Genomic DNA, 27,979 nt, shown 5'->3' on the forward strand with positions numbered 1-27,979 from the left:
CGAGTTCTTCAGCCTCAGCTTCCCCTCTTTAACACTGACTATCCTAACGCCCAAATAGTGGTATGGTCCCTAATTACAACATTATCTTTCAACAGAATTTCAAAAAATTAGAAGCAATAGGAGAACACTGGCGATCTTTTTTAGTATTCAACCATTTATTACTGTTAGAGAAAAGCAGCGAACTGTGGACGGACTAAGATTTCTTTTATTTCCCTATTTAGTTTAATATTTTGAGTCTACACTGTGTGATCAAAAGTATCAGGACACCCCCAAAAACACACGTTTTTCGTTTTAGGTGCATTGTGCTGCCACCTACTGCCAGGTACTCCATATCAGTGAACTCAGTAGTCGTTAGACATCGTGAGAGAGCAGAATGGGGCGCTCCGCAGGACTCACGGCTTCGAACATGGTCAGGTGATTGGGTGTCACTTGCGTCATACGTCTGTACGCGAGATTTGCACACTCCTAAATATCGCTAGGTCCACTGTTTTCCATGTGATTGTGAAGTGGAAACGTGAAGGGAGACGTACACCACAAAAGCGTACAGGCCGACCTCGTCTGTTGACTGACAGACTGGGGACAGTTGAAGAGGGTCGTAATCTGTAATAGGCAGACATCTATCCAGATCATCACACAGGAATTCCAAGCTGCATGAGGATCCACTGCAAGTACTATAACAGTTAAGCGGGAGGTGAAAAAATTGGATTTCATGGTCGAGCGGCTGCTCATAAGCCGCACATCTCGCCGGTAAATGCCAAACGACGCCTCGCTTGGTGTGAGAAGCGTGAATACTGGACGATTGAACAGTGGAAAAACGTTGTATGGAGTGACGAATCACGTTACACAATGTGGCGATCCGATGGCAGGGTGTGGGTACGTCGCCCGGTGAACGTCATCTGCCAGCGTGTTTAGTGCCAACAGTAAAATTCGGAGGCGGTTGTGTTATGGTGTGGTCGTGTTTTTCATGGAGAGGTCGTGCTCCCCTTGTTGTTTTACGTGGCACTATCACAGCACAAGCCTACATTTATGTTTTAAGCACCTTTTTGCTTCCCACTGTTGAAGAGCAATTCGGGGATGGCGACTGCATCTTTGAACACGATCGAGCATCTGTTCATAATGCACGGCCTGTGGCGGAGTCGTTACACGACGATAACATCCCTGTAATCGACTGGCCTGCACAGTGTCCTGACCTGAATCCTATAGAACACCTGTGGCATGTTTTGTAACGCCGACTTCGTGCCAGGCCTCACCGACCGATATCGATACCTCTCCTCAGCGCAGCATTCCGTGAAGAACGGACTGCGATTCCCCAAGAAACCTTCCAGCACCTGATTGAACGTGTACCAGCGAGAGTGGAGGATGTCATTGGCTAAGGGTGGGCCAACACCATATTGAATTCCAGCATTACTGATAGAGGGCGTCACGAACTTTCAAGCGATTTTCAGCCAGGTGGTGGTGGTGGTGGTTAGTGTTTAACGTCCCGTCGACAACGAGGTCATTAGAGACGGAGCGCAAGCTCGGGTTAGGGAAGGAGTGGGAAGGCAATCGGCCGTGCCCTTTCAAAGGAACCACCCCGGCATTTGCCTGAAACGATTTAGGGAAATCACGGAAAACCTAAATCAGGATGGCCGGAGACGGGATTGAACCGTCGTCCTCCCGAATGCGAGTCCAGTGTGCTAACCACTGCGCCACCTCGCCCGGTTTTCAGCCAGGTGTCCGGATACTTTTGATTACGGTGTATGTATCTTGAAATTGAGAGAGTCAAAATTTTTCAATCTTTGTTCGATTTATTCGTTTATTACGGGAAATAACAGGAATAAAAACCGAAAATCGGTTATTCCGGGAGCCGTTTTAACAGTCGTGTTAAACTGGCGTTGAAGAAATCGATATAACCGAAAACCCCATATCTATGCTCGTCTCGAACTCAAGTCCAGTACGTCATCAACTAAATTGCCTGGGACAGCATTCACGTGAGGAGCCGACTGGCCGTGATCTCTGGATGGGAAGGCTGACCCGTTGGGAGTGTTAGATCCGCGATACGCCGCCGCGGGCGCAGGCCCACACGCTGTTGCCGCAATAAAAGCGCGGGCGGCGGCCGCCTTTGAGAAGGCGGTGCTTGTTGTTGCGGCCGTGTCTGTACATCGTCGTTCGTCACTCATTTAGCCGCCTGCTGCTTCTTCCTCCCCAAAGCGCGGCGTCACGAGTCGTGCGGAGGCAGCTCCAAAGGCCGACCCGCCAGCCGCCGACCGCCGGCCGCGACCCAATTCTGCTGAGCTGCGCTGCGGTTGGCAGCCCCGCAGGTGGCGCGAGGGGAACCCCCGCCGCCGGCTTCCCCATCAAAAGCTCGGCGTCGCGTGTCAGAATAGGTGACAGGGTGGCGGTCTGCAGCGTCCGCTGACGTCTTGCTGAAAGAACCATGACATACAAAAGGCGATTTGACAGATGCAGCCCACGGCAAGGAGAGTTTATCAATAGGCTCGAGCGCGTGGGTCGCTTTCAATACATAACAGTATCATCCTTAACAAATTAGATCTATTTGCGAATTGGAGATACGGCTGTTTACTGGGTCTCCAGTAAGCAGGAAGCCATTGGCCATTGGCAGGAGTTTCTTATTTCATATTTCCCCGTACGAGATGTCCGCATTCGTTACTCTCCCACCTGGTAAAACCACCAAACCACATAATGCGGCCGAGCAAAGCGAGATGGTTCACAATATAAAGTATGTCACCATCTTCAGTGTCCATATGCGGCGTATCGGATGACGGCAAACATGAGCACAATTTGCACTGCATCGTTTTTTCCCAGAAGAACGCATTTTTTCCCATCCATTATTCTCAAAGCAGATGGTACGTTTGTTAAGTTGTATATAAACAAAGGTCCATTTTGTCGCCGGCCATGGTGGCCGAGCGGTTCTAGGCACTACAGTCTGGAACCGCACGACCGCTACGGTCGCAGGTTCGAATCCTGCCTCGGGCATGGATGTGTGTGATGTCCTTAGGTTAGTTAGGTTTAAGTAGTTCTTAGTTCTAGGGGACTGATGACGTGAGAAGTTAAGTCCCATAATGCTCAGAGCCATTTTTGTCTTGACAATAACTTCTAGCTCTGGTCAGTGTTTATCCTACCGTTGCTTTCATGACTGCAACTTTCTTTCTATTTTTTACTTTGTGGCCGGACGCCATTCCTGTCCTAATTTCATGCTGTTAAAATTCACGAAATATTCGTGTAATATTTACACTACGTCAGTTTCACAGTTTGTAAGCGGAACAACTAGGTGCGTTCAATGTTCAAGGATGATTTTAGCTAGTAAAAGAACTACTTGGCCTGTGGCGAAGAGGGCGAGAGAATATTTTAAATCTCGTGCTGCCTGCATGGGCTGTATCTTACGTGGCTTTTGTAGACCAGTTTGATGCTGTTCCCAGACTTGACAAACTACAAGTGTCTCGCGTGTCAGATTGTTTGTCTTGGTATCCCCTGCACAACTGTGGTACGTTGTAAGCAGTTATCGTTTACAGCTTGTATAACTTTGGATCTGAAGAAGGAAGATTAACACTTAACGCTCATTCTGCACGAAGGTCATTAGGGACGGAGCACAAGTTCGGACTATGGAACGACTGGATGGGAAATCGGGACTCTCCTTTTCAGGCAACAATCGTAGCACTTGTCTTAAGCGATCGAGCGAAATTACCATAAACCTTACTCTGAAGCCCTGATTGGTACTGTGTCACTTCGCTCGGTGGCCTTGGAAGAGTTAGCTAGGAAGTATACGTCTGCGTATATATAGTCTACAGGAAATGTGTTATTTTCGTACATAAAATAAACCATAACGACACAAAATAAGAAAACGCAAAAAACACGCGGATTTCACACATCAGAAACTACTACGTAAGCAGCACTTATATAACATTCCTTATCGTACAATGGAATGGTTCCCTGATTTTTTTAAAAGTTGTCATATCGTCCTGTCCGTTCTTTTAGTGTTCTCCACATATTCCTCCTCCTCTGCTCCTTTCCTGTCTCCACAGCCCATTTACTTTCAGAGTCTGCGCCCGGTAGCTGAGTGGTCAGCGCGACAGAATGTCAGTCCTAAGGGCCCGGGTTCGATTCCCGGCTGGGTCGGAGATCTTCTCCGCTCAGGGACTGGGTGTTGTGTTGTCCTCATCATTATCATTACATCCCTATCGACGCGCAAGTCGCCGAAGTGGCGTCAAATCGAAAGACTTGTACCCGGCGAACGGTCTACCCGACGGGAGGCCCTAGTCACACGACATTTACTTACTTTCAGTATTATTATGTAAGTCTTCACTTCACAGGCTTTAATACTCTTCTTTCTAAATGTTCTCAGTCTATCATGCTGTAAAGTGCTGTACTCTTGGTATTTTTTTTTTTTGCCTAAATTAAGGCTTCATTTTTATACTAGTAGACTTGAAATTAGTTGACATCTTTTGCCGACGAATGCTTTCTTTGACTGTGCTAGTGTGCTTCTTATGGCCTCCTCGCTTCGTCCGCCATGCTTTATTTTGTTCCTCAGATAGCCCCTTCCCCCACCCTTAACAGCAGGGAGAGGACAGTACAGCTGACCATCTTGCAGAAAGAGTAAGGGGGGCTACAGGCACACTAGACAAAATGTCTGTGATTACTGATAGAGGCACATTATTTAGGTTAGAGTGTGGTTAAGACACACACAATTCAAAGAAATGACATCAGAATAGGACCATTACGTATGTAACAGTTTCCAGAAAAATAAAATTAATTTGTTTCATCAGAACATTAGGAAGTTGAAAACAAGATAAATGAAATTCTTTTGTGCTTAGAAGATGTGGAAAATTGTGAAGTGAGATATGTTATCTGCCTCTCTGAACACAATGCAACCAGAGCGTTGGAAAGTTAGGTATCAGCTATTATACACCATCATCATTTCTGTGTAGAGCTAACGTGGAAAAAAGGAGAAGTTACAACGTATGTAAAATTAAACAAGTGGTTTTTGTATACATCAGAACCTAGACGCATCTGCTTGTGAGAAACTACTGCAGAATACTTCTCTGGTAATTATAGTAGTCTGCAGATCCCCTCCAAGAAACTTTTACCTATTTATGAGAAATCTAGATGTTTTATTGAACTATCTGTTAGGCAAGAACAAACAGTTAGCAGTTTGTGCGGATTTCAGTGTAGACGTCTTAAAATATACGGACAGGGAAAATGAACTGGAATAATTATTTGGGTGTTTGAACCTAATTGCAGTAGTCAATTTTCAACTCGTCTGCAGCAAGATAGTAAGAAACTGACATAATATTTTTATAGAAAGTGCTCAGGCTGAAACAATTATGTGCACCCAATTGTTAATGGACTTCTGATCATGTTTCCCAATTAATGGAAATAAACAGCATGGCACCATACAACCGTGAGGCAGGGTCATACAAAGCAGTGAGGATTACTAGTGAGATCAAGATATAATGTTTTCAAAGCATGTTAAGTGGAATGGTATGGGATGAGGTATGTGTAGAAAGAGATGCTAATATCAAATTCAATTTATTCCGTATTAAATTTGTGTCAATATTTGAAAATTGCTTTCCTACAATATTATACAGAAATCTATTTAAAAAAAAGTAAGCCATGGATAACCAAGCGAATGAAAACCTCAGTAATAGGAATTTGTATAAATGCCGGAGTAAGTCAGCATCCGAGATCACTTGCATGCTGCAAAAAGTACTGCAGCATTTTGAGGGAAGTTATGTAAGCACGTCGTGACAGCAATAAATAATGCAGATAATAAGACGAAAATCGCATAGGATATTGTCAAATGAGAGACAAGATAGCCCGTCAGTGTACAAGATACCGTAACAATTTAATTCAATGACAGTGTTATGGCTGAAAGCAGTACTTTTAACAGTCACTGTCTAAATGTAGCAGCGAAAATAGGATCAAAATTATAAAAATTCTATAATACCGAGGCTGATACTTATGATGTCGTAATTTCAAACCGAATTCTGGAAAGGTGTTCTAAGTTAATAGGTAACACATCACTGGTATAGAGCATTTTTCCAGACAGATTAAAATATGCAATTGTTGAACCTTTCTTAAGTACGATGACAAGAAAGACTCGAATAATAATCGTCGAATTTCGTTACTGACCTCTTTTTCCATAATGTTAGTAAAGGTACTGTACTCAACAGCAGTAGCACATTTAAGTAGAAACAATTTATTTAGCATATCACAATTTGGATTCCAGACGTGTTACATGACAGAGAATGCTATTTGTACGTTTAAATTACCAAAAATTACAAATCTTAAATAATGAAATATCGTCAGCTGGTATTTTTGTGCTCTTTTCAAGACGTTTGATTGTGTAAGTCATGTTACACGCTTAGAAAACTCAAGTTTTATGGAATCGACGACTTTATACTCACTTGGTTTCAGTTAGGCTACACAAACAGATTGCAAAAAGTTGCGCTGGATAATTTAAACAAAGATGGAAGAGTAGAAACGTTAGTGGCCGGTGATAAATAACGAAGGGAGACTCACAGCGTTCAATTCTGGATCCACTCCTATTCCATTTACAATATGTGAATGACCTTCCACTTAACTTTCAACATGCAGAATTGGTACTTTTGCAGAGGATATTAGTGTTACAATAACTCGCACTACACAGAAAGGCACAGAAAAGTTCGTTAATGATATTTTTGAAAAAAAATATTAAGTGGTTCTCTGTAGATGGATCGCCCTAAATTTTGAGATAACACATTATAGTCATCTCTGTACAACGAATAGGTACATACCAACAATTGATGTAACACATGAACAGTAGTCAGTAAATTGGACAGAATTCTTCAAACATTTTGGGTGTAAATTTTGATGAACACATGAAGTGGCAGAAGTGTGGTACAGAGCTTCTCAGAAAGTTAAGTTTAGCTGCTTTTGCTCTTCGTATAATTGCTAGTCTTAGAAACAAGCGAATCAACCTCCTGACTCATTTTACATATTTTCGCTCTGTAATGTTGTATGAGAAATTTGTGGGGTAAATCATCGCTTAGAAAGAAAGTATTGATTGCACAAAAACTAGCTATAAGAACAATATGTGATATTCACCCATGGTCGTCTCGTAGTTAACTGTTCAAGGCGTGATTATTCGTGAACGGCAGCACAGCAGGTTGAATCACCAGATTGAGAACAATTTTGCAGCCAGGATGCATGGGATGGCCATGACAGTGCTCCTGCCATCATACGAAATCGCGCCACAGACCATAACTCCTGGAGTAGGCCCGGTATGCCTAGCACGCAGCCAAGTCGGTTGCAGGTCCTGCTTCTAATCAACATAAGGCCATCAAGGGCGACTCGGCAGTATCAGCTTTCATCAGAAAACACAACACACCTCCACTCTGCCTTCCAATGAGCTCCCACTTGACGGTACTGGAGTCGCAAATGGCGGTGGTTTGGGGTCAGTGGAATGCAAGCTACAGGGCGTCTGGTTCGGAGCTGTCCTTGAAGTAACCGATTTGTAACAGTTCGTTGTGTCACTGCGGTGCCAACTGCTGCGCAGATTGCTGCTCCCGATGCAGTACGATGCGCCAGAGCCAAACGCCGAACACGACGGTCTTGTCTCTTGCTAGTGCCACATGGCCTTCCCAAGTGTAGTCTTCTTGCGTCCGTACATTCTTGTGACCACCGCTGCCAGCGGTCATGTACAGTGGATACTTTCTAACCAAGTTTTTCTGCAGTATCGCAGAAGGAACATCCAGCTTCTCGTAGCCCTATTACACGACCTCGTTGATACTCAGTGAGGTGTTCACAATGGCATCTTTGTCGCCGTAGAGGAGTTCTCAACTAACATCAACAACCACGTCCAATTTCAAATGAAAGTAACGCCCACGACCGTTACGGCGTGTATTTAAAGCAAGCCTGACTTGCGCTCTTATAGTGGCGTCGTTAGCGCCACTCTTATGCGACTGCCGCAAAATTTGAACAGACATCAACTTTCTGATGTAGAAATATGTCTACCAACTTTCGTTTGCGTCGCACAAACTTTTTCTTGGTTTTGTGTTTTTTTTTCCGTCAGTGTAATTAAGTATTGAAAACAGCTACCAATCATACTATTTCAAATCGGTAAAATGCCATCACAAAAACGTTCTGTAGATGGTGGCATGTATCAACACGATGATGGTGCCAGCTCCAAAGTAAAATTGTAACATTGTAGGCTCATCGCGATGACACCTCTCCGTAAACACAAGATGGATGACCATTCCGGAGGAGGGTCAGCGTGGTCAGACTCGATATGATCAAGAGTCGACAGACGTCTCCGACGGTCGAAACTGCACAGGTACGCGTCATGAACAAGTGTTATGGAGGATAATCTAACGTCTCTCACATGTTGATGACATGCGTGAAGCAGGCTAGCAGCGTTAGCGGCAATAGAACACTGAGCTCAGAGACAAATTATTGATCGACCTGCGAGCTATAGTAAGGTGTCTCTCATGAAGTCCAGTATCGCATTTTCACCTTAGGAGGACCTCTTCATAATTTTCTGTGAAATTTTCTACGGGCCTGGTCATACACCTGATTGCCGAGCATAGATTCTTCGCCCACCCACTCGTATTATTTAACAGCAACTTTTATAGGCGTTATATAATGCCATCTTTTTTCGTACTAACAAACACACACACACACACACACACTCACACACACACACACACACACACACACGCAAGCATGCACAAAGGCAGTTCCCCTCTCAAAGGTTTCCATCCCTAAATGTAACTGCATTTTGTTACCCTAGTATCTGCTCTCGTGTGTCCCGTCGACGTGTACGCTTGTCAGGTATTAGATTTATTCTGCAAATGTCTTCATCTCTCTAGCTGATCAAAATAAGTCATGGTTTGGGCTCCTCGTCCAACAAACAGTATTTGCATGGAATGGTAAAGAAAATTTCCTGCACTTATACCTCAGAGTGGCTGGGCCTCCCGACTAGCTAACAACTTACAAAGTCGTCCTTGCTTTCAAACAGGGTAGCACTGCCTCTAGTGAACCTTATCACTGATATCCCTTCACTCTGTACTTTAATCCCACTTCCTAATATAAAAGAAATGGCTCTGAGCACTATGGGACTTAACATCTGAGGTCATCAGTCCCCTAGAACTTACAACTACTTAAACCTAACTAACCTAAGGACATCACACACATCCATGCCCGATGCAGGATTCGAACCTGCGACCGTAGCGGTCGCGTGGTTCCAGACCGAAGCGCCTAGAACCGCTCGGCCACAACAGCCGGCACTTCTCAATCTTTCATTTATTTCCTTCTTATAGGTTGAACAGTGGAGGGGAATGAATGTATCCCTGGCTTACGATATTCTCAACCTGACCACTTCTGCCATCACATTCTGTTCTCATTATTCCCTGTTTGCATATTAACTTCACTCGCGACTGCGCCCACCCATCAGTAATTTGATTATGATGAGTGATGGTGAGTAGGCTAATAGTCGGCAGTTCGTGGTCGTGCGGTAGCGTTATCGCTTCCCGCGCCCGGGTTCCCGGGTTCGATTCCCGGCGGGGTCAGGAATTTTCTCTGCCTCGTGATGACTGGGTGTTGTGTGATGTCCTTAGGATAGTTAGGTTTAAGTAGTTCTAAGTTCTAGGGAACTGATGACCATAGATGTTAAGTCCCATAGTGCTCAGAGCCATTTGAACCATTTTTTTAGTAAGCTAATAGTTTATAAATATCTTCGTATATAGTGGTGTAGATAAGTGTGTAATGCCGGTGCATAAGCACATAATAAATGTGTTTATATCATTTTGCTGTTTGTGCAGTCCTATTAGAAAAGCATTAAAAATTATAAATTTTTCTTTCTTATCAGTTATTTATTGCACGCTCTTAATTCAACACCATTGTATAACCACTGTCTTTGTCCCTGCTTTCTTTTGCAAGAATGTGAGGATTTATGGGTTGGATACACGTGGAAACGCCACGTACAGTCGTCCATGAGGCAAACACGGCTTTTCTAAATGTACAACAGCAACTCTGAGTGTTTGCCCTTCGCCCTTATTTATCGTAATTAAAAACGCAATTTTAGTGCAAATAGCAACCTTCAAAGCTCATAAGGCAGCATGGTGTTCTTCATCTAATTTCTGGCGAACATGAGATTGTTCCCAGGTTTGTTGGATTCGAGTAACTTACGCAGCTCGAACTTCCATAGAACTATGAGCTAAATGATAGTTTGGGGGGCACACTGTAAAACAAATAATATTAATAATATGTTTCTTAACGGTTTTCCGACGAAATGGTTTTCAATACAGTTCTTATTCCAACCGTCCGATTTATTATTATATCTCCACAATATTTACCAGTAAAAACTGTTCAGCTTCCCCAGGTCACGTAGAAATTCTTTTCACAATTTCAGAAAACCATCGCAAGCGTAAATATTGGAATCGCACTCACAGAGAATAATCTACAAACACTCCGAGTCACCGATCTCAGGGAAAGCGTCGTCTCTTAGGGCTCGATTTATCTTCTTTTCTTTTTTTTTCTCTCTTTGTAAAGTAGCCTATGTTCTTCCTCAGGGTTCAAGCTGTCTCCATACCGACGTCGGTTAAACGTTTTGGTTATGAAAACATAGCAAACAGAGTTACGGTCCCTTTAAAATATCAATATGGATCACACTTATTCCCTACATGGTGTGCCTATTTTTTGTGGAGTTCAAACATTTTGCATCACTTTACGCTGTCTAAAGCTGGTTCAAGCTGTTTCGTGGTCGAGAGATCCAGTGAAAATGTTGATACTTATTATGTCTTGTTTTCTGTTTCTGGTAAGTTCCTATGGGACCAAACTGCTGAGGTCATCGGTCCCTAGGCTTACACACTATGTAAGCTAACTTAAACTGACTTACGCTAAGGACAACAGACACACCCGTGCCCGAGGGAGGACTCGAAACTCCGACGGGGAGAGCCGCGTGAACCGTGTCAAGGACTCCTAGACCGCGCGGCTATTAAGTCTTGCGCCCGCATCTCGTGGTCGTGCGGTAGCGTTCTCGCTTCCCACGCCCGGGTTCCCGGGTTCGATTCCCCGCGGGGTCAGGGATTTTCTCTGCCTCGTGATGGCTGGGTGTTGTGTGATGTCCTTAGGTTAGTTAGGTTTAAGTAGTTCTAAGTCTATGTGACCATAGATGTTAAGTCCCATAGTGCTCAGAGCCATTTATTAAGTCTTGCTTCCATTATCAAGCGTAATGTGAGAACTGCCTCTACGGTTGCATTGCCTTTCTGAAGTCAAACTAATCGCCATGTGACAGTTCCTCCTTTGCCTCTATACCCAAATAAAGGTACACTACTGGCCATTAAAATTGCTACACCACGAAGATGACGTGCTACATACGCGAAATTTAACCGAAAGGAAGAAGATGCTGTGGTATGGAAATGATTAGCTTTTCAGAGCATTCACACAAGGTTGGCGCCGGTGGCGACACCTATAACGTGCTGACATCAGGAAAGTTTCCAACCGATTCCTCACACACAAACAGCAGCAGACCGGCGTTGCCTGGTGAAACGTTGTTGTGATGCCTCGTGTAAGGAGGAGAAATGCGTACCATCACGTTTCCGACTTTGACACAGGTCGGATTGTAGCCTATCGCGATTGCGGTTTATCGTGTCTTAACATTGCTGCTCGAGTTGGTCGAGATCCAACGACTGTTAGCAGAATATGGAATCGGTAGGTTCAGTAAAGTAATACGGAACGCCGTGCTGGATCCCAACGGCCTCGTATCACTAGCAGTCGAGATGACAGGCATCTTATCCGCATGGCTATAACGGATCGTGCAGCCACGTCTCGATCCCTGAGTCAACAGATGGGGACGTTTGCGAGACCGCAACCATCTGCACGAACAGTTCGACGACGTTTGCAGCAGCATGGACTATCACCTCGGAGACCATGGCTGCGGTTACCCTTGACGCTGCATCACAGACAGGAGTGCCTGCGATGGTGTACTCAACGACGAACCTTGAGCACGAATGGCAAAACGTCATTTTTTCCATCTGCACGAACCCAGGTTCTGCTTACAGAATCATGATGGTCGCATCCGTGTTTGGCGACATCGTGGTGAACGCACATTGGAAGCGTGTATTGGTCATCGCTATACTGGCGTATCACCCGGCGTGAAGGTATGGGGTGGCATTGGTTACACGTCTCGGTCACCTCTTGTTCGCACGACGGCACTTTGAACAGTGGACGTTACATTTCAGATGTGTAACGATCCGTGGCTCTACCCTTCATTCGATCCCTGCGAAACCCTAAATTTCAGCAGGATAATCCACGACCGCATGTTGCAGGTCCTGTACGGGCCTTTCTGGATACAGAACATGTTCGACTGCTGCCCTGGCCAGCACATTCTCCAGATCTCTCACCAATTGAAAATGTCTGGTCAATGGTGGCCGAGCAACTGGCTCGTCACAATACGCCAGTCACTACTCTTGATGAACTGTGGTATCGTGTTGAAGCTGCATGGGCAGCTGTACCTGTACACGCCATCCAAGCTCTGTCTGACTCAATGCCCAGGCGTGTCAACGCCGTTATTACGGCTAGAGGTGGTTGGTTTGGGTACTGATTTCTCAGGATCCATGCACCCAAATTGCGTGAAAACGTAATCACATGTCAGTTCTAGTATAATATATTTGTCTAATGAATACCCGTTTATCATCTGCATTTGTTCTTGCTGTAGCAAATTTAATCGCCAGTAGTGTATGGGTGAGCATTTCGATCATCGCATTCACTGTGTGAACCGTCCATAACCAACCGGTCACCATCTACATGAAGCACTGCTGGCGTCATGGTTCTAGAAAGCTGTAAATTCTATCCGTCAGCTACTGCGATTACCGGTTAGTTTTCACTCAATTGTGTGGTCGCTATAATGCGAAGTTGCGGTGCGTTGTTCATCACTGTACTAATATGGAAACTTCCGGGAAACGACAGAGATAATTAAGAGTACCTACACTCATAAGAGGGAGTTATGTAATGTTGATATCGCATTCATTTGAGGCCGGTGCCTTAGGTCCTGATTGTTTCCGGCGAGTCCCGTGGCAGTCCAGTGAGGCAGGAACGCGACCGGCAGCTGACTCGGCCACGACATGAATTATGTAAGCTTTGGGGTAGGTCAGGGCGGCGAGGCCTCCCTCCTGCCACGCTCGCAATTGTTCTGACAGCAGTCCTGTTTCCGGGTGGACGCGGAATGACAGACCAGCAGTGCTGTCTTCAACAATGCGTTGGTAAATTCCGATACTAATGAAGATGTTGCTGTCTGAAAACGGACTTGATACAGCTCTCCACGCAAGTCTACACACTCACATCTATACTTAGCAAATCACTGTAAGATTTGTTTAGGAGGATACTTCATCCACTATTACCATTTCCCCGACAAGCTATTCCAGTTGCGAATGGTGCGCAGCGAGTTGGTAAATTCTTGAAAGCTAACCGTTGTCTTGAAACTTTACAACAGCCACGTTTCGCAACATGTCGACTTTCGACAAAATAGCGTTTACTTAACCCTTTCAGACCTGAATATCTTTTGGGGGGAAGGAAAATACTTGTTTCATTGGTAACGCTCTTAGGTGATATTTTAATGATTTTAGAGGCAAGATGTATACAAAAATATGTAGCCGTTTTCGAAACACACTTTGTACACTTGGCTTTATTGTATGTGCTAAAATAACTAATTACGAAATACACTCCTGGAAATGGAAAAAAGAACACATTGACACCGGTTTGTCAGACCACCATACTTGCTCCGGACACTGCGAGAGGGCTGTACAAGCAATGATCACACGCACGGCACAGCTGACACACCAGGAACCGCGGTGTTGGCCGTCGAATGGCGCTAGCTGCGCAGCATTTGTGCACCGCCGCCGTCAGTGTCAGCCAGTTTGCCGTGGCATACGGAGCTCCATCGCAGTCTTTAACACTGGTAGCATGCCGCGACAGCGTGGACGTGAACCGTATGTGCAGTTGACGGACTTTGAGCGAGGGCGTATAGTGGGCATGCGGGAGGCCGGGTGGACGTACCGCCGAATTGCTCAACACGTGGGGCGTGAGGTCTCCACAGTACATCGATGTTGTCGCCAGTGGTCGGCGGAAGGTGCACGTGCCCGTCGACCTGGGACCGGACCGCAGCGACGCACGGATGCACGCCAAGACCGTAGGATCCTACGCAGTGCCGTAGGGGACCGCACCGCCACTTCCCAGCAAATTAGGGACACTGTTGCTCCTGGGGTATCGGCGAGGACCATTCGCAACCGTCTCCATGAAGCTGGGCTACGGTCCCGCACACCGTTAGGCCGTCTTCCGCTCACGCCCCAACATCGTGCAGCCCGCCTCCAGTGGTGTCGCGACAGGCGTGAATGGAGGGACGAATGGAGACGTGTCGTCTTCAGCGATGAGAGTCGCTTCTGCCTTGGTGCCAATGATGGTCGTATGCGTGTTTGGCGCCGTGCAGGTGAGCGCCACAATCAGGACTGCATACGACCGAGGCACACAGGGCCAACACCCGGCATCATGGTGTGGGGAGCGATCTCCTACACTGGCCGTACACCACTGGTGATCGTCGAGGGGACACTGAATAGTGCACGGTACATCCAAACCGTCATCGAACCCATCGTTCTACCATTCCTAGACCGGCAAGGGAACTTGCTGTTCCAACAGGACAATGCACGTCCGCATGTATCCCGTGCCACCCAACGTGCTCTAGAAGGTGTAAGTCAACTACCCTGGCCAGCAAGATCTCCGGATCTGTCCCCCATTGAGCATGTTTGGGACTGGATGAAGCGTCGTCTCACGTGGTCTGCACGTCCAGCACGAACGCTGGTCCAACTGAGGCGCCAGGTGGAAATGGCATGGCAAGCCGTTCCACAGGACTACATCCAGCATCTCTACGATCGTCTCCATGGGAGAATAGCAGCCTGCATTGCTGCGAAAGGTGGATATACACTGTACTAGTGCCGACATTGTGCATGCTCTGTTGCCTGTGTCTATGTGCCTGTGGTTCTGTTAGTGTGATCATGTGATGTATCTGACCCCAGGAATGTGTCAATAAAGTTTCCCCTTCCTGGGACAATGAATTCACGGTGTTCTTATTTCAGTTTCCAGGAGTGTATTCTCTACTGTAACAAATAGTAAAATTTTTACCATGCAAAATTATAACAACAATGTTCAATTATACAGTTAAATATAGTGAACCTACCACATACGTGTATTTTAGTGGTCACGAGCTGCTGCGCCATGTTACGAGCAGCTACGCACTGCTACACTGACTTGCTGATATTTTTATAGTGACGCCCAACAGCTGGCAGCACTTTCGCATGATGAAAAGGTTGTACATTCACAAGTATATGCTTCAGGTTTCCACTACGGAAAAATACTTCTGTTACAGCTAAGACACAGTAAACGTTAATGTATAGAATTATAGTCGGAGGGTCACAGGGGTTAAATGCCCAACAGAAATTATGATACAACTTTTAAATTATTTTATAATCTTCTTTCTCAAACTATCTGACTCGAAAGATTTTAACGACAAGCGGTTAAAGTTTTACGAGCTTAACATAAATTTTACAGTTGTGTTTCTCAAGGAAACTGATTATTTAATAAGTATTAGTATGGAATTCTGCAAGGCTAATGACTGACTCATGTAGTCAGTCTCATCTTATAGACGAAGACTCGTACAGCCCAATAACTTTACGATTTGTACCAAGAAAATGAATTTTTAAGCCCGAACAATTATCGGTGAAATTACATAGACTGATCTGAATTCGTGTCTGCCGAAGGGACTGCATTCAAAGACAAACTGAACAGCAATACTAAGACGAAACATAGTGCGTAACGATACAGAGCGTGTGCCTTTCTGATAGCGGAAGAGCACTTAAATGCGGCAAAGACTCACAAGAATGTCAGCACTGGTCGTGAATAAGCAAAGCCTATGGTTTCATACTCACACAATGTAAAGCTTTAGTACAATGAATAAACGAATGGTGATACTTTGAAAAGCCGGTCTGATACTGAAGTAATTTGATTATATGATAGGCAGCTCTAAATGGACGACTGCAAACTGTCTCAGATGTTACACAGAAGCCCTAAAATTCCTAATTTTACTAGACAAACATAGAAATAATATGACCAATTTATCTGATTAGTAGTGGCTGAGACAGACAGAGACTGACTGACGCGAGGGCTCCCAGATGTGAGGAACGGGAATTGGATTTCGTTATCTATGTGGTCCCATGTTTCCAAACCTAACGGAAAGGAAAACTCTGTTCGATTAAAATTCAAACCAAAACGCAGCGCGAGAAATTACTTCTCACGAAACATGACTGGAAAACAATATATCCTGCAAGCAAACCCAAATATGTGCAGCAGTGTGACGAACTGACAACCAGCGTCCAAACTAAACAGAATCCAGCGACCAATTTAAACAGCGCGCAGTGACCAGATTTGGCTTCCGCATCGCCCAAGCTCTCCTGACAAATTCCCACGAAGGTCTCTAGTTGGCAGTAGCAAGGAAAACTTCTTGAACTGCGCAATGGATGGTTACACAGAGATGATGCGGCAACCATCTAGCTTGTGCATCTGGCATGAAGATATAATAAGGGGAAGTGGCACTACAGAATTACGCTCTACCTTGCTTTGAAGCCGGCGCCGGCGTTTTACCTATTCTAACACATTATCAGACTACTGTTTACAATTGCATCCTGTTCTTAATTTGTGTTGTGTGTACGCGTCAGTCGTTGTGAATAGTAAATGTTACATCGTTTTGATGAATACCACAGTGTTAGGAAGGCACTTACGACTTTTCCTGGCCTTTCATCCATATTTGATCAAGTAATACGATGGGTTTGGTCTTTATTAATGCGACTTTTTTGGTATACGTTTCGAATAGTCAAGAAGGTAAGCGTCAGATGTGAACAGACTATTTTCGTAATTCAGCATTTTCCTTAATGTGGACTGTTGAAACTGATGTTCGTTCTGTGTACTCTTCTCGAAAACGCTGAGTACTTATTTCGCTATCCTCTAACGGGTTCCAATCTGTCCTTCTCGAAATGTTCACTTAGAGAAATTTTAGAGTTGCATTGATAGGAAATCAAGCTTCAAATGACCAAAATAAGTCCAGTTACGAATTACATGAGTTTCCTTTATACTTTAGACTATAATCAGAACATTACACCCGTAAATGACGCAATCTGGCATTTTCAAATGTTCAAATGCGTGTGAATTCCTAAGGGACCAATTGGCTTAGGCCATCGGTCCCTAGTCTTACACGCTACTTAAACTTACTTAAACTAAGAACAGCACAAATACCCATACCCGAGGGAGGGCTCGAATCTCTGGCGCCAGGAGCCGCGCAGCCCGTGACATGACGCCTCAAACGTAGAAGCCACTCCGCGCAGCCTGGCATTTTTTATCATAACTTTCACCACAAGCTAATGTTTGGGGCAACTGACATGGTGGATGCCGGCTTCAAGATTGTGGCGACGTGACAACTCATATTATTATACGTCCAAGACAGCCTATCAGAAACACGACACTTTGGAAAGAAACAGGGGACTGGTGAGCGTCTTGCTTGAACGCTAATGCATTAAGCTGGCGCAGATAATCGAGTGTTTCATTCTGTATCTTCTCATCTGTCTCTAACTTTATCTTTCTGGTCTTTTCGTGTGACATACACTCCTGGAAATGGAAAAAAGAACACATTGACACTGGTGTGTCAAACCCACCATACTTGCTCCGGACACTGCGAGAGGGCTGTACAAGCAATGATCACACGCACGGCACAGCGGACACACCAGGAACCGCGGTGTTGGCCGTCGAATGGCGCCAGCTGCGCAGCATTTGTGCACCGCCGCCGTCAGTGTCAGCCAGTTTGCCGTGGCATACGGAGCTCCATCGCAGTCTTTAACACTGGTAGCATGCCGCGACAGTGTGGACGTGAACCGTATGTGCAGTTGACGGACTTTGAGCGAGGGCGTATAGTGGGCATGCGGGAGGCCGGGTGGACGTACCGCCGAATTGCTCCACACGTGGGGCGTGAGGTCTCCACAGTACATCGATGTTGTCGCCAGTGGTCAGCGGAAGGTGCACGTGCCCGTCGACCTGGGACCGGACCGCAGCGACGCACGGATGCACGCCAAGACCGTAGGATCCTACGCAGTGCCGTAGGGGACCGCACTGTCACTTCCCAGCAAATTAGGGACACTGTTGCTCCTGGGGTATCGGCGAGGACCATTCGCAACCGTCTCCATGAAGCTGGGCTACGGTCCCGCACACCGTTAGGCCGTCTTCCGCTCACGCCCCAACATCGTGCAGCCCGCCTCCAGTGGTGTCGCGACAGGCGTGAATGGAGGGACGAATGGAGACGTGTCGTCTTCAGCGCTGAGAGTCGCTTCTGCCTTGGTGCCAATGATGGTCGTATGCGTGTTTGGCGCAGTGCAGGTGAGCGCCACAATCAGGACTGCATACGACCGAGGCACACAGGGCCAACACCCGGCATCATGGTGTGGGGAGCGATCTCCTACACTGGCCGTACACCACTGGTGATCGTCGAGGGGACACTGAATAGTGCACGGTACATCCAAACCGTCATCGAACCCATCTTTCTACCATTCCTAGACCGGCAAGGGAACTTGCTGTTCCAACAGGACAATGCACGTCCGCATGTATCCCGTGCCACCCAACGTGCTCTAGAAGGTGTAAGTCAACTACCCTGGCCAGCAAGATCTCCGGATCTGTGCCCCATTGAGCATGTTTGGGACTGGATGAAGCGTCGTCTCACGCGGTCTGCACGTCCAGCACGAACGCTGGTCCAACTGAGCCGCCAGGTGGAAATGGCATGGCAAGCCGTTCCACAGGACTACATCCAGCATCTCTACGTTCGGCTCCATGGGAGAATAGCAGCCTGCATTGCTGCGAAAGGTGGATGTACACTGTACTAGTGCCGACAATTTGCATGCTCTGTTGCCTGTGTCTATGTGCCTGTGCTTCTGTCAGTGTGATCATGTGATGTATCTGACCCCAGGAATGTGTCAATAAAGTTTCCCCTTCCTGGGACAATGAATTCACGGTGTTCTTATTTCAATTTCCAGGAGTGTATGTGACAGGAAGCAATATGTTGACCTGTCTTATGCAAGTCTTTTTTGATCTGACGACATCTATCTCCTTGTTGAGGTCCGACTAGACAACTACTCTACAAAATGGTTCAAATGGCTTTGAGCACTATTGGACTTAACATCTGAGGTCATCAGTCCGTCCGCAGCTCGTGGTCGTGCGGTAGCGTTCTCGCTTCCCGCGCCCGGGTTCCCGGGTACGATTCCCGGCGGGGTCAGGGATTTTCTATGCCTCGTGATGCCTGGGCGTTGTGTGACGTCCTTAGGTTAGTTAGCTTTAAGTAGTTCTAAGTTCTAGTGGACTTATGACCACAGCAGTTGAGTCCCATAGTGCTCAGAGCCATTTGAACCATTTTTGTCATCAGTCCACTAGAACTTAGAACTACTTAAACCTAACTAACCTAAGGACATCACACACATCCATGCCCGAGGCAGGATTCGAACCTGCGACCGTAGCAGTCGCGCGGATCCTGACTGAAGCGCCTAGAACCGCTCGGCCACAACGGCCGGCGGACAACTACTCTAACTTGGAAATGTCTTATTCAAGATAACAGGATGAACCTGGAATTATGCAGAAGCCCAAGTCCTCCAGAAATACAATGCGTGTAATAGCCCATTGCTTTCAAGTATCTGCACTATAATATTTGAAAGTAGCTTCACTAATTTCAGAAAGCAAGTGGCTACCGTCACAATACTTTGGGCATGACATTGTCGGACGTGGGATTCCGCTACTTCCGGTTACATCCCTACTGGGAATGGTGTGCGGCGGAGAAAGCAGGTGATAGCGCTTTGCACAATAGCTACAGTGAGTGTACAGTTTGGTGCACCAGTCAGTATCATAATTCTGCTGGCCCTGTCTGTCATCAGCACTTCGGCTTGTTTGTTGACCATTCAATATTTATATTCTTGCCTTTTTAGTTTTCACTAACGTCGACATAAGGAAACAATTAATACACAAGTACCCCAGAGTGTTGCTGTTTGGACCGCTACGGTCGCAGGTTCGAATCCTGCGTCGGGCACGGATGTCTGTGATGTCCTTAGGTTAGTTAGGTTTAAGTAGTTCTAAGTTCTAGGGTACTGATGACCTCAGATGATAAGTCCCATATTGCTCAGAGCCATTTTGTTGTTGTTTGCTGTATATCATTTCTCGAAAGAATGATAGACGCAGAGACAGTGCCCTCAAGTGGAATGTTTCATAGCGTTGCTAGTTGTCAGGAGAGGGATCATTTTCAGTTGTTAGCTCATTTTTAATGCATCACACAAACTCGTGTTCTCAAATGGCAACGACTCCTTCACCTACTTGTAACGTCAAAACTAGCAGTGGAAAGAGATGATGTGGTGGCACCGGAAAGGGTCATGTAAGCTACTCTCCGAAATGTGTTCGGAGATGGAGAAGTCTGTTTTATTCACTGGCCGTAATAGTGAACACAATGTCAACGTGATGGAGTAAAGAAAGATGGACACACTAAAGATTGTAAACTGAAATGTGGGGCAACTTGCCGGATATATCGCTATGTGTTGCTTTCCCGATTTATCGGCATTGACAAATATATCTGTTTCGTACAAGAAATTAACTTAAAAAGGCGATCATGATTTATTGGTACCAATGACAAGTGACAATTTGCAGATAAAGTTGCTTCCCACCGACACAGAAACTGCTGCATGTACTTAACTTGAGTTGTCTCTAACCTATGTATAAATGAACGCCCTGGGAATGCATCACGCGAATTATTTAAGCTGTTCTGAACCGACTTGTTCAAATGGTTCAAATGGCTCTGAGCGCTATGGGACTTATGAGGTCATCAGTCCCCTAGAGCTTAGAACTAGTTAAACCTAACGAACCTAAGGACATCACACACATCCATGTCCGAGGCAGGATTCGAACCTGCGACCGTAGTGGTTCCGCGGTTCCAGACTTTAGCGTCTAGAACCGCTCGGTCACTCCGGCCGGCTGAACCGACTTATTCCTGGCTACAAATTTTCCAATCATGGTGGTTGAAGAGATGCAATCAGTGGACTATGTACTACTTAAAACGTGTTGTGTGCTGAGATGAGTCACCTTTTTGCAAAAATGGCTCTGAGCACTATGGGACTCAACTGCTGAGGTCATTAGTCCCCTAGAACTTAGAACTAGTTAAACCTAACTAACCTAAGGACATCACAAATATCCATGCCCGAGGCAGGATTCGAACCTGCGACCGTAGCGGTCTTGCGGCTCCAGACTGCAGCGCCTTTAACCGCACGGCCACTTCGGCCGGCGACCTTTTTGCCTCCTGTATGACACAGACGTGTGGGAGTCATAGCTAACTTGTCGTCAAGGTTCCAGCCGACCATGTCCGACCACAACAAGGAAAGATCGCTGTATGTGCACGAAACACCCCGTATTGCCATTCGACAACACGTAATTGACTCCCTGCAATATTCTGTGTCATCCCCACCATTGGTCGAAGTCTAGCAGCAGCTGGGTAAGGGAATGCGTAGACTGCTGTTAAGACTACAACACAAATGGGTGGAAGTTGGAATGGTGCCGTGGTCGGGAAGCATGGACTGCTGATGCTTAGCGTTGCATTGTCTTCTGCAATGACTCGCGGTTCTGCAGTACCCCAAATGTTCATCATTGGCGAGTATGGCGGTCGCCTGTGGAGAGGTTCTACTCTACTACGATGTTGCTCCTGCGTGAAGGTGTGCTGAACCATCGGGCATGACTTTACATTACAGCTAATAGTGATAGAGAAAACTCTGCCGGCATTTTTGTATGTCACGGACATCCTGCATCCTCTTATTATTGGTCAGCAGCTCGTGGTGCTATTTGTCAACAGGTCAATGCTCGTGCATATACTGTACATCTCTACGAACGATCTGCATGATACTGAGGAACTGCAGTGGACATCAAGATACCCAGAACCGACAGAACTTTAGTGGCAACTGTGAGCAATGCAGACTCCTGTCGATCTAGTTTCCCGACGGGAGTCGTTATCTTTCACTGAGAGTTACGCTCGGTATACTACGCTGAAGGGCCAAAGAAACTGGTACACCTGCCTAATATCGTGTATGGCCTCCGCGAGCACGCAGGAGTGCCGCAATACGACGTGGCGTTGACTCGACTAATGCCTAAGTAGTGCTGGAGGAAACTGACACCATTAATCCTGCAGGGCTGTCCATAAATGCGTAAGAATACGGGGTGGTGGAAATCTCTTCCGAACAGCACGTTGCGAGGCATCCCAGATATGCTCAATAATGTTCATGCCTGGTGGAGTTTGGTGGTTAGCGGAAGTGTTTAAACTCAGAAGCGTGTATCTGGAGCCACTCTGCAGCTATTCTGGACGTGGGGGTTCGCATTTTCCGGCTGGAATAACCCACGTCCGATGGAATACACAATGGAAATGAATGGATGCAGGGGATCAGACGGGATGCTTGTTATACGTATCACCTCTCAGAGTCGCATCTAGACGTAATAGGAGTTCCATATCACACCGACTGTACTCACCTCACACCATTAGAGAGCCTCCACCAGTTTGAACAATCTCCTGCTGACATTGCAGTCGCTCGATACAATTTTAAACAATACTCGTCCGACCAGGCAACATGTTTCCAGTCATCAACAGTCAAATGTTCGTGTTGACGGGCCCAGGCGAGGCGTAAAACTTTGTTTCGTGCATTCATCTAGGGTACGCGAGTGGGTCTTCGGTTCCGATGTTTCGTTGAATGGTTCGCACGCTGACACTTGTTAATGGCCCAGCATTGAAATCTGCAGCAATCTGTCACGCTGAAAAATTCTCTTCAGTCGTCGTTGGTCCCGTTCTTGCAGGATCTTTTTCTGGCCGCAGTCATTTCGGAGATTTCAAGTTTTACCGGATTCCTGATATTCATGATTATGTGATGTTATGTTATGTTCACCGGGGACCTAGAGACGACGGAGAGGCTCCGTCCCCACCGCAGTGGTCCGCAATCCCACGACGACTACTGCAGTCCACTTCACCCCTCCGCCGCCCCACACCGAACCCAGGGCTATTGTGCGGTTCTGCACCCGATGGATCCCCCAGTGAACGTCTCACACCAGACGAGTGTAACCCCTATGTTTGCGTGGTAGAGTAATGGTGGTGTACGTGTACGTGGAGAACTTGTTTGCGCAGCAATCGCCGCCATAGTGGTTCAAATGGCTCTGAGCACTATGGGACTTAACAGCTATGGTCATCAGTCCCCGAGAACTTAGAACTACTTAAACCTAACTAACCTAAGGACATCACACAACACCCAGCCATCACGAGGCAGAGAAAATCCCTGACCCCGCCGGGAATCGAACCCGGGAACCCGGGCGTGGGAAGCGAGAACGCTACCGCACGACCACGAGATGCGGGCCCGCCATAGTGTAGCTGAGGCGGAATAAGGGGAACCAGCCCGCATTTGCCGAGGAAAATGGAAAACCACCTAAAAGCCATCCACAGACTGGCCGGCTCACCGGACCGCCGGGCGGATTCGTGCGGAGGACCGGCGCTCCTCCCCCCCCCCCCCCCCCCGGAAAGCCGTGCGTTAGACCGCACGGCCAACCGAGCGGGCATATTCTCGGTACACTCGGGTAATGGTCGTACGGGAAAATCCCCACTTCATCGCTACCTCGGAGGTGCTGTATCCCATCACTCGTGCGTCGACTATAACACCACATTCAAACTCACTGAAATTGTAGCAATAGTAAATGATCTAACAACTGCGCCAGACACCTGTCTTATCTAGGCACGTCGACCGCATCGCCGTGTTCTGCCTATTTACATGCCTATCTATTTGAATACGCATGCATATACGAGTTTCTTTCGCGCTTCAGTGTAGAAGTAGTGAGCGGAGAGTAGAACGGCGGTGTTAAAGTTACGCCTCAGCCAGGTATCAGGAAGTGAGCCGCAACACCGGGTGCAAGCACAGCTAGCCAGGGCCACTTGTGCCGTCGTTGTGGGAGCTGATGTTAGGCAGTTGGCCGTCTGGGATCGTATACCGAGGCACCTGCATCGTTACTGGGTTGTACCGTGCGGCCCTCGTTTGTGGAACGCTTTTCACTCGATTTCATGCGCTATGATGTCAACTGTCTGTATTGGAAATGCGCATTTATTAACCCAACTGGCTACATACCTAGACTACAAATGAATTGGTGAGCAATTCTGTTGTTTGCGTAACGTGGAGCTGCAGTTTTTATATGGGTGACCGACATATGGTTGAATGTAAAACCCGCAGTAGGAGCTTGTTCGATTGCGTTACAGGAAACACTACAAATTTAAGTGGTAATTGATTCTGATCGTCTTTGCATTCAGTTGCCAGTTTGGGTGAATACAACGCCAGTCATATGCACAGGAGCCTTTGCATATTTGGTATTTCGTAACTAATGTTTGTACATGAGTTAAGGCCAGGCTTTGTTTGTGTTCAGAGTTCTTTGTGCTTCATAATAGCAGTCAAAATACACTACTGGCCACTAAAATTGCTACACCAAGAACAAATGCAGATGATAAACGGGTATTCATTGGTCAAATATATTATACTAGAACTGACATGTGATTACGTTTTTATGCAATTTGGGTGCAGAGATCCTGAGAAATCAGTACCCAGAACAACCACTTCTGGCCGCAATAACGGCCCTGATACGCCTGGGCATTGAGTCAAACAGAGCTTGGATGGCGTGTATAGGTACAGCTGCCCATGCAGCTTCAACACGATACCACAGTTCATCAAGAGTAGTGACTGGCGTATTGTGACGAGCCAGTTGCTCGGCCACCACTGACCAGACGCTTTCAGTTGGTGAGAGATCTGGCGAATGTGTTGACCAGGGCAGCAGTCGAAAATTTTCTGTATCCAGAAAGGCCCGTACAGGATCTGCAACATTCGGTCGTGCATTGTCCTGCTGAAATGTAGGGTTTCGCAGGGATCGAATGAAGGGTAGAGCCACGGGTCGTAACACATCTGAAATATAACGTCCACTGTTCAAAGCGCCGTCAAAGCGAACAAGAGGTGACCGAGACGTGTAACCAATGGCACCCCATAACATCACGCCGGGTGATACGCCAGTATGGCGATGACGAATACATGCTTCCTGAAGTGTTGGCAGAAGAGCCAACACCGTGTTGCTAGAGGAGGCCGTAATACACGCGTTTAAGCTCACGCAGACTGGCGTGAGGTCTGGAACAATTAAAGGAGTTGAGTCTAATAGGAAAAGAACGTAGTTCTTAGAATACTTAACTTTAATCCATAATTTGGTGTACATCGCTCTTGTTGGTACATGTTTTATAATAAATATCAATTGAATACGGCGGCTTGCTAGGTCGTAGCAAATGACGTAGCTGAAGGCTATGCTAACTATCGTCTCGGCAAATGAGAGCGTAATTCGTCAGTGAACCACTACTATGAACGTCGGCTGTACAACTGGGGCGAGTGCAAGTACGTCTCTCTAGACCTGCCGTGTGGTGGCGCTCGGTCTGCAATCACTGACAGTGGCGACACGCGGGACCGACGTATACTAGCGGACCGCGGCCGATTTAAAGGCTACCACCTAGCAAGTGTGGTGTCTGGCGGTGACACCACACTTCCAATGTGCGTTCACCGCGATGTCGCCAAACACGGATGCGACCATCATGACGCTGTCAACAGAACCTGGATTCATCCGAAAAAATGATGTTTTACCATTCTTTCACCCAGGTTCGTCGTTGAGTACACCATCACAGGCGCTCCTGTCTGTGATGCAGCGTCAAGGGTAACCGCAGCCATGGTCTCCGAGCTGATAGTCCATGCTGCTGCAAACGTCGTCGAAGTGTTCGTGCAGATGGTTGTTGTCTTGCAAACGTTCCCATCTGTTGACTCAGGGATTGAGACGTGGGTGCACGATCCGTTACAGCCATGCGGATAAGACGCCTGTAACCTCGACTGCTAGTGATACGAGGCCGTTGGGATCCAGCACGGCGTTCCGTATTACCCTCCTGAACCCACCGATTCCATATTCTGCTAACAGTCATTGGATCTCGACCAATGCGACCAGCAATGTCGCGAACGATAAACCGCAATCGCGATAGGCTACAATCCGACGTTTATCAAAGTCGGAAACGTGATGGTACGTATTTCTCCTGCTTACACAACGCATCACAACAACGTTTCACCGGGCCACGCCGGTCAACTGCTGTTTGTGTATGAGAAATCGGTTGCAAACTTTCCTCGTGTCAGCATGCTGTAGGTGTCGCCACCGGCGCTAACCTTGTGTGAATGCACTGAAAATCTAATCATTTGCATATCACAGCATCTTCTTCCTGTCGGTTAAATTTCGCGTCAGTAGCTCGTCATCATCGCGGTGTAGCAATTTTAATGGCCAGTAGTGTATAATCTCTTATAGCATTTTAGAGAGCAAAGCTGTTTCAGTCTTTGGTGACCATTAGTCTTAAGAATTCTTCCCCATACTGCGCAGTTTGAATAGGAGACCTTGTTAACCTGGAAAAGTTTATGTGTTTCTAAAGTTGCAAAGCCGCTGTTCAGTCTAAATGGTTCAAATGGCTCTGAGCACTATGTGACTTAACATGTGAGATCATCAGTACCCTACACTTGGAACTACTTAAACCTGACTAACCTAAGGACATCACACACACCCATGCCCGAGTCAGAATTCGAACCTGCGACCGTAGCAGGCACGTGTTTCCGGACTGAAGCGCCTAGAACCGCTCGGCCACCGCGGCCGGCGCTGTTCAGTCTGAGTCGGATTTTGAGCCATTGCAGCGCGTTGTGCTGGTGATTTAATATCCGTCCTGTTAAGTAGTTTAATTCACAAACGGCACTTTGGCGCTGAAGGACTATTATACGTCAGTTGACATTTGATTGTGGTTAACCAGATCATTATAAATTTTACTGCACAGCTGGACTTTTGCCATCCTGAATTTATTATAACTTCAGGAGATATTTGTTTTTTGTTTGTAGTTAGCTTTTCTAATTATTTGTACTATATGCATTATGATAAGTGTCGTTAAACTTGAGGTCTGCTGGAGAATTAAAAAAAAATAGGTTTAAGGTATTTGTGACCACTTATGCCTTTCCATGCCCAGTATCAAAAATTATTTTAGTATTTTCGAGTTTTCTACTGATTCATGGTTTAAGCTCTTAAAATGTTTGAGTTTTCAGTTTAAAAGAAAGACAGATTTGTTTGGGCTATTTTTATTTCTGAAATACACACTTCAATAAAAGTTTTACGTCACCGCGGTTCCCAGAACTCCTGAATATGGACGTTCACTGTAGATAATGTGTCATATACACTTCCTCTGACTGTTCAGAGATGTCACTAAGCCAGCCCAAATATGTAAACAACCATGCATGAGCAGCGCCTATTAAACGAAGGGGGTCCGACAGCCGACCAGTTCCAGTCTTTCCACCATGAAGGAGGTACAAGGCTCATGTTGCCTGTAGTTCAACCATGCCTAGACCGTCAATACCGCGGTTCGATCGCGTCCACATTGTTACTTTGTGCCAGGAAGCGCTCTCAACAAGAGAAGTATCCAGGCGTCTCGGAGTGAACCAAAGCGATGTTGTTCGGACATGGAGGAGATACAGAGAGACAGGAACTGTCGGTGACATACCTCGCTCAGCCCGCCCAAGGGCTACTACTGCTGTGGATGACCGCTCCTAGGTATTATGGCTGGAATTCTGACACAACGTCACCATGTAGAATAATGCTTTTCGTGTAGCCACAGGACGTCGTGTTACGACTCAAACTGTGCGCAATAGGCTGCATGATGCGCAACTTCACTCCCAACGTCCACGGCGAGGTCCATCTTTGCAACCACGACACCATGCAGCTCAGTACAGCTGGGTCCAACAACATGCCGATTGAACCGCTCAGGATTGGCTCGAAATGG

The 27,979-nt window shown here is 46.5% G+C and overlaps 1 protein-coding gene and 1 non-coding gene across 2 annotated transcripts in view; one reads left to right on the forward strand and one right to left on the reverse strand.

Moving 5' to 3' along the window:
* The window catches only part of LOC126235466 (protein Wnt-10b-like), a 676,160-nt gene that overhangs the window by 101,414 nt on the left and 546,767 nt on the right, over positions 1 to 27,979 (forward strand). The window lies entirely within an intron of this gene.
* Positions 1,626 to 1,698, reverse strand: Trnaa-cgc (transfer RNA alanine (anticodon CGC)). Its single transcript has one exon. It is a non-coding gene; the product is annotated as a tRNA-Ala (tRNA).

The sequence above is a fragment of the Schistocerca nitens genome, chromosome 2 (assembly GCF_023898315.1).
Source record: "Schistocerca nitens isolate TAMUIC-IGC-003100 chromosome 2, iqSchNite1.1, whole genome shotgun sequence".
Taxonomy (NCBI): Eukaryota; Metazoa; Arthropoda; class Insecta; order Orthoptera; family Acrididae; genus Schistocerca; species Schistocerca nitens.